General features: G+C 35.0%; 1 pseudogene across 2 annotated transcripts; it reads right to left on the reverse strand.

The window, feature by feature from the left end:
- Positions 1-4,413: 4,413 nt before the first annotated feature.
- On the reverse strand, positions 4,414-7,949 carry LOC149550099 (pentatricopeptide repeat-containing protein At1g15510, chloroplastic pseudogene; annotated as a pseudogene). 2 transcript variants are annotated; one of them, XR_016354169.1, is made up of 2 exons: positions 7,487-7,620; positions 5,657-7,392 (listed from the first exon to the last, which is right to left on the reverse strand). The product of XR_016354169.1 is annotated as a pentatricopeptide repeat-containing protein At1g15510, chloroplastic pseudogene, transcript variant X2 (transcript). The 2 variants fall into 2 exon arrangements; XR_016354168.1 differs by having other exon boundaries at positions 4,414-7,949.
- Positions 7,950-8,514: the final 565 nt, after the last annotated feature.

The raw sequence follows: 8,514 nt of genomic DNA on the forward strand, positions 1-8,514 counted from the left end.
TTATTATTAAAATCATGAATTGGTTAATTTATGCAGCTTTTGCACAAGTATAAGTAAACCAAAATATAGGTCTTAGTGTAAAAGGAGGTCTCAAGATTAAGATGACTTTAAGGAGAAGATAAACTTCTAGTTTTGTGGTCACAAGTGTTTTGGATTTTCTACCTTTAAAAATCATCCATGAAGGATTACTTCCTCACAATGTTGGAGGATGGTTGAATCCCCATCCTTGGCAATTATATATGGTGAAGGTTAAAGTTTATAAGAAATGAGTAGTGGAACGGTGGGATTGGTGAGGCTTCTAATGAATATGAGAGAAGCATGTTGACAAAGGGTATATAGTAATGCATCAAATGACTAATAATTTACAAAAAGTAAGGTCAACATGACATAGAAATATACAAAAGTAATGAAATGAGCATAGAATGTTAAAAAATAGAAATGGCACTAACACTGCAATATTATATGCCTTCCAAAGTACTATCAAAAGAACAATTACCACATAGTGGCTAGTACTTGTCTTTCTAGTATTCTAGTCAAAATATTTGTTTTAAACATCAACATTTTAAAAATAAAACTTAGTAATTTTATTAGTGATTATATATTATAGTTGTTTTAAAGTTTATAATAAGATTTTTCCACAATAGTGATGTTTGATTTAAACTTTAATTATTTTGACTTAGTACTGTCCTTTAGTTTTTAGTATTATGATTTATAGACAAGAGCATACAACAGAGTAATCAATCATAAGCATAGGAGGTCTTGGGTTCATAAAATATAATTAATTTAAATCTTAAATTTAATTTTACTTGTGTATATAATTATTGCTATATATATTTTCTATTGCATTTATATCATATGATACTATTATATTATAAATAAATTATAATATCAATATAATAATGCTTTTTAATAATATTTCTTAAAGGATTATATATATATATATATATATATATATATATATATATATATATATATATATATATATATATATATATATATATATATATATATATATATATATATATATATAACATTTTTAATTAAATGAAAAAAATTACATATTAAAAGTTAAAAATCTAAACTAATTTACTAACATTTAAATAAATTAAAGATTAATAAGTCACATTCTGATTAATAAAAAATAACTCTTAAAAAATATATGTTTTATAATCCACGAAATCCAACTAGCATAACAATATTTTTATAATATTTTTTTAAAATGATAAATTCTAATTGATAGAAACTTAGAGTTTTGATCACTACTTAAAATGAATAAATTATTAAATGATGCAATAGTACTTGGCCTATCGACAAGTACTAAAATTTACTCACAGAAATAAATAAATTATGAGGTATATTCTTTATCCAATAATGTTATATCTCGTTATATTTTATTCATTCATCCATTTCTTCTCTAATTGACATTTCAATTCACACCAAAGTAGGTATCATTAAAACATATGATTCAGATTTTTTTAAAACTTTGGATGAAAGTAAGTGCATGTGATCATTGAGCAATTTCAATATCAATTGGCATAACTAATGAGAGAGAAATAAATAATCAATCATAGTTTGTGGTGTAAAATCTAAGAATATGAGAAAGGGTTGTGGAAAACAAGTTGACATTAGAGAATCTTTTATGTTTGGCTAAAAGTTTCTTTAATTGTATGTGTTTATACGATAATTGACAATGATAAACACCCTATTTTGTTTGGTGGTCCAAAATCTATGAATAGGGGAAAGGATTAGAGGCCATTGAAGCCTCCCAACTACATTACTTATTCTACCCATTCTTCACACCCTCCTACCCTATTCTTCTTATCACTAATAGCCTTTTAAAATATACTATTCCTTTTCCATTATAACTTTGTCATACTTTTCTTATCTTCTCTTATCGTTTCTAATCTTCAAGACATTGTTCTAGGTCGCAATCTTACAACTCTTTTTACCAATTTTCCACTTTTTATCATCATTGTTAGCATTTCATCATTTGTCAATCTTGGTCCTCTCTTGGGTGCCAACGTTACTTCATGGACCGACATTCAATTTTTAGTTTCTAGTTTCCAGTTTACCATTGCCAAGATGCATACCTATTTGTGGATCTAGCCACTTTTCTTTCTCCTCTTCCTTCAAACCCAATTGATATATTTTCTTGCAAATATGAGTTCCTGCCTCATTTTAACCCCTGTGACACTTATCGAACCAAGATGTGCATATGCTCATGTCTAGTTGACGTATTGACCTTGTGTTTATTGAATTCCATAATAAATTCTTTTGTTGATTTGTGTTCTTTGTGTGTTTTCATGTATTCTTCCCATGCTTAGCATGTTATGTCATGCTTTCGTTTCTTATATATATATATATATATATAGTTTTCTCTTCTATGCATATAATGACTAATTTCCCAGATATGTATGAACTTGAATGAAGATCAAATAACATAACTACGAGTATCTCTCCTTTGTAAGTATTCACTATATTCCACGATAGTACATATTTACTACAATTCCTTTTTATTAGGCATCTTGATCATCAATCTATTCTAGTGGGGGCAAAAGTGCACTAAAATAGATTTCATACCATGCAACTTGTATGATTTTTGTGCTCATTTTTTCTCATTTGTATGTGTTTCTATTTGTTTTTGGCCCTCCTTCACTATTTGTCTAGCCTTTTTGTATTAATTTTATTCTTCGGTAGATTTGACGTTGAACATGCAAAATAGCTCCAAAATTCATCTAGCCTTGTGCACTGATTTTATTCCTAAGTAGGATAGAGGCCCCACTACTTGAACGTGTCCTAATGATTTTGGTAGGAGTTGTTGACTTCATACCTATACTTACTTAATGTCCAGATTTTTTGACAACATTGCACCAATACTTGTGAATTTAAAATTGTTTGTACAATGATGATTACCCAAAATTGAATGAAATGTACTGTTAGTTGTAAAAAGCAACCAATGATTTAATGCCACATCAACTACATCAATTGTGCAAGTATGGGTACTCTTTTTGCACAACCGGTCTCACTTATTTTTTGGGCTGTTTTTTACAACTTGGCAAAAAGCATGCTGATGTGGCATATTAATTGATGATGTGGAATTAAAACCTTAATTATAAGTAGGCAACACGCCAATTAAATTGCTGTAAAAATTGGGAGTGATTTGAAATTTCCATGTAAGACTTTGATAAGCATGAACTTAGGGTGTTCAAGTACTGCAACGACTATTGAGGCATGAATTTCATGACCAAGGGGATACTTAGCTTTTTTATCGTAGAAGTTGTAAAATCTCACATACTAAAAGCGAAATTCATGACTGCGAAATTCGTGACTGTATAGCCACTACCTTCAAATATTGGGTCCTCTCCCCTAGATTAGAAATAAATATGCAGATTTTATTAGCTAAAGGAAGTCCAAAACTGAGAGTACATTAATCAGCACAACTAGCAAGTCTAATTATTTAGTACTTTTACTCTAAAAACTTCACTTATGAATATTTAAAAACATTGTTGAGATGACATATGCTGGCGTGTGATGTGTGTCAATTGCAATCGGAATCAGCATATCACTCTCGACAATTATAACTCCTATTGATTCACTTAAACAGCTAAATATGAAAGCAAACATGGAGTCTCATGCAACAATGCCATGATCAGAACAAACAAGCATATAGAAAGTGAGTATTTACCCTGTAGAATCACATATTTCATTTTTAAAATGTTTTGATGATGAATCAGAATAAGACCAATCAGGCATGCGATTGCACAGGATTAAAAAGCAAACCCAATCAACTAAAATCGGTTTCTGTAGAACTCGTTGAAGGTGAATTTTTTATAGGATTTGACATTAGCAGAGACGAATGAACAATGCAATGTTTAATTGTCACCGGGGCAATCATTTTAATCCCTTCCATGAATTCTTGTACGATCAAAGCAAAAGCAGAGACGTAGCATCCTAATGACTCTCATGCAACATCCCTAGAAACAGAGGCACTGACAAAAGGGTGGAAAAGCACTTTTCGTTACCCAAATCTGTCTTGCTTTTGGAGAGGCTTTTATGTATAATCAATAATGTAGACTGTGACAAAATATGCCTTTGCTTTATTTTAATTAAACTAAACTTGATATTGGTTGAGTCCAGCAAAATCCAAGGTAACATGGGTTTCCTTTTACAATTTGCTTATAAAGTGGATAGCAAGAACAGATACACGGTGGGTAACAAGGACACCACAGTAAAGTCAAAGATGGTGAAAATTCGAAGCAATCACTTGAATTATCAACTATTGTGAAAATTGAATGCTTTCAACAGATCGTCAATTTGTGTTTTGGAAAGTCCGTGCTACATTCATAACTCAGTACGTGCTTCACTATCATGCGATATTTGAGGCATTGAGTCATCATGGTTTTGCACAAAATATAACATAAATCAATCGCTGCTACACCTTGGAGCATTTAATGAGTTAAGAAAATTTACATTTCTACTTCCTTGAGGGAAATACCATTTAACTTTGTTCAAGAGGGAAATGGAAGTCATAAAGTTGCACTGAATAGACAGAGCTATATCACTCATCCAAGCAGTTGCAATTCATTCTTATGATTTTTCTAATTTGCATTATCAATTCGATTTTAGATTCTGGGTGTTGGTCCAGACTCAACAAGAACACCCTTCAAAGCCACTGATGGCAGAAACTCTTCCTTACCCAGAATAAACGATAATTATAAGGCAATCTTGTGAGAACAATGATTTAAGCACTGATCCAGCACCAACAGAAAACCACACACGTTGAATGTAATCACTAAGAGAAAATGGTTAGTATGTGACCATCATAATGTGACCCGTACTGTGACTTTGTGGACTTCATATGGAAATTAGTGTGACATTTAACTCTTCAAGGCTTCGGCGCTAGTCCACCTAAAATAATTGTTCCATCTTCATGCTCAACACACGCCACAAAAATCTGGAATAGTAGCCACACCAAACTTCCGTGTCAATTTCTTTGAATCGTTGATCGAATTTCAACCTTCTGGTTGTAGTTCAAAACATGCAAATGAAATAATGTACTTATCATTGAATCGAATTTGTCGCCTGCACAACCATGCAAATCTCTTCTGCAACATGTGCCACGTTTACAAGATATTTCTTGTAACTCTAACAAGAAGAGCAGCGGGAAATCATGTCAAGCACTAGGCTCGCAGCCTGACTGACCTTATCATGATGCATTTGCTTATTGCTTGCTTCACTTGTATCATCGATAATCCCTGCATAAACCTTGTTCATCCTTGCAATGATGGCGGCAATGAGCAATCCCTTGTAGCAACGCATGTTTTGGAGACAAACTCGAGAGTAAACATGTACAGAGAGGTTTGATCTATGACAAAATATTGTTCCTTGTCGCTTCTTGAGAAAGACCAAACGCAGTTGCTCTCTTTTAGCTATGACGAAAGAAAATACCTCCTCCTTACCCCCACACCGGTTATAGCAGATTTTGTGTTAGATATAAACCCGTGAGCAGTCACAACCATAGGTTATCTTACCAACCCTTCATAATTTTCGTATGTTCGTGGAGCATTGCCTGTCTTCCAGCTGGTAACTATCCACCATTTTTCCCTCCTCGTGCCAACTGCATTCAGTGACCTTTCAACCTCCCTATCATTCATCATTTTTCTTATTTCTTCAATGTCAATTCACCAGGAAACTTCAATATAAACCCTTGATATCTAGACATAAGATGCGGCATCCTTGGAATCCAAGTCTAAAAGATGTTCTGCCACATGATCTTCTAAATCTATGTTGTCATGTATTCTACAGAGTGCAAGCAAACAATGCCACAGCTTGGCATTAGGTTCTACTGCCTGTTTTTTAATTAAGTCTTCTGCCTCATCAAGGTGTCCAGCATGAACGAGAAGGTCAATCATATAGCAGTAATGCTCTATGGTAGGTGTGATATGATAATGTTGAATCATGCAATCGAAGTATTGCCTTCCCGCTTCCACCAAGCCCATTTGGGAGCATGCGGACAATATGAAACTAAATGTGGCATGGTCCGGGTTGACACCAGATTTCTGCATTTGTTCCAATAGTTCCAAGGCCTCTTTGCCATGTCCATGTATGGCATATCCTCCTATCACTGTGTTCCATGAGATCAAGTTATGTTTATGCATCCTCCCAAATAAAGACTGTGCATGATCTATTCTTCCACATTTTGCATACATATCAACAAGAGCATTTTCCACAAAGTCATTGGAGTGAAGTCCACTTGTAATTATCTTTGCATGTATCTTCATGCCTTCTTCTACAGATGCCAATTTCGCACATGCTGGAAGAACACTAGCAAAGGTGAATCCTGTGGGTTGAATGCCAGCTTGATACATTTGGCAAAACAGAGCCAATGCTTCCTCAAATGGTCCATTCCTAGAGTACGCTGCAACAATTGTATTCCAGGACGCTACATCTCTGCAAGACATTTTGTCAAATAAATCCCGTGCCTTCGCAACGTTCCCACATTTTGCATACATGTCTACAAGGGCGCTACTCACAGCCAAATCCCCCAGAACTCCAATTTCAATTATTTTTCCATGTATATTCATACCCAGTTGCATATCTGCCGAATTGGCACATGCCGGGAGCACAGAGGCAAAAGTTTTTGAATCTGCAGTTACGCCTTCCAGTTGCATTCTATGAAAAAGCGTCAGGGCTTCGTCAGCACAGCCATTCCGCACACATCCTGAAATCATAACTGTCCAGGAGACGGTGTTTTTAGTAGGCATTTTATCAAACACGTGACGTGCACGCTTTATCCTTCCACATTTTGCATACATATCTACAAGAGAACTCCCAACAAAGACATTAGACTGGAATCCATTTCGAACGATATCTCCATGGATCTCTTTCCCCTGGTCTAGAGTCTGACAAGCTGCGAGAATGGTCGCTAAAGTCATTGCATCAGGATTCATGCACATTAACCTCATGCCCTTGTAGAGCTCCAGGGCCTCCTCAAATCGCTCAATTCGCACATATCCTCCAATCATGGTTGTCCAGGAGACAACATTTCTTTCCCCCATCTTGTCAAACAAATGTCGTGCTTTCTCTAGACTCCCACATTTTTCATACATATCAACAAGAGCATTCCCTATAACAATATCAGAATCCAATCCTCTCTCAATAATCTGCCGATGCATTGTCTTCCCCTTTTCTAGTGCCAATATTTTCCCGCATGCCTGCAAAGCAGTCGCAAACACGAAGCCGTCAGGTTCAGTCCCTGCGGATTGCATTTGATCAAATAATCTTAGCGCTTCCTTACCAAATCCATATCTTTTACAAGCTGAAATCATCATAGTCCACGAGAAGAGATTTCGGTTAGGCATTTCGTCGAACAGTTTGCGCGTGTCTTTGAAACTGCCACATTTAGCATACATATCTATTAGGGTATTGACCAAATAATTATCTGACATAAAACCCCTCATATTCATGTGAGCATGGACTACTTTACCCTCTGGCAAAGCCCCTTTCTCGATGCAGCCATGTAAAATTGATTGATACAGGTAAGTGTTTACGCGGTAGTCCATAACGTGCAATATTTCCAGAGCCTCTTTCAATAAGCCCTGTTTACAGAGAGCATCAAATTTCCGATAAAATTCATCCTCAGTGTCATAACATTTTGTTGTTTTATGTGCATTTCCAGTAACACTCCTCTGATGGAAATTAAGTAGAAAGTCCAACGTAAACATTTTTCTCTGGGGTTGTGGCAATCTCATTTTCATTGCTGTAATTGCTCTCTGTAATATGTTTTTTTCATTATGGAAATTTCACCTCCAGCACTGTGTCTGGTCTAAATTTTTTCTCCTTCGAGCGTCGATTGTTTACAAGGGTCTCATGTATGTATTGCACAATGAATACTAAATCATGTCCTTCCCTACCCTACAACCCTCCGATGGAGGTTCAGTTTGTCCGTTTGGCGCCCGGAATTAGAGTGGAATAGGCGTTTCTTAAAAATTTCAATTCCTCGTTTGGGTGCGTCCAATGGGAATTCAGAATAAGAATATGTATGCCACTTTTGTCCAAAAAAAAATAGGCATTTGCCGTTCCACTCAAATAGGTGGAATAGCAAATGTCCATTCCTATTCCATATTTACTTTTCTATCTAACATATTATTTTGGGTTCGTAATAAGTATGTCACTCAATTTTTTGTCAAACTAGTGCTCATTTTGTTTGGGCATTTTTAGTCGCATGAAGGAGTTTCTCTACATTTTGGCCATTGTCGAACGATGAAGATTTCATTTGGTTGTTGCAGGTTTGTAATGGAGCTTAACAAGGTAAGGACTGCATCTATTTTCCTACGTGATGTTGTTTTGTTTCTGCACAATACAATGTCTTTTTGTTTTCTTGTCCATTCTTAGATTTTTGTGTTCGTAACCCAATAAGGGTTGTCTGTGTTCTTAAATTAGCTGCATTTGTTAAGCACTGTTTGCAACATGCTCTGTTTTTTGTTATGAATCAATGCAATCAATTGGTTCTTT

This window comes from Cupressus sempervirens, chromosome 7, assembly GCF_028749045.1.
Source record: "Cupressus sempervirens isolate cs-2001-9-10 chromosome 7, ASM2874904v1, whole genome shotgun sequence".
Taxonomy (NCBI): Eukaryota; Viridiplantae; Streptophyta; class Pinopsida; order Cupressales; family Cupressaceae; genus Cupressus; species Cupressus sempervirens.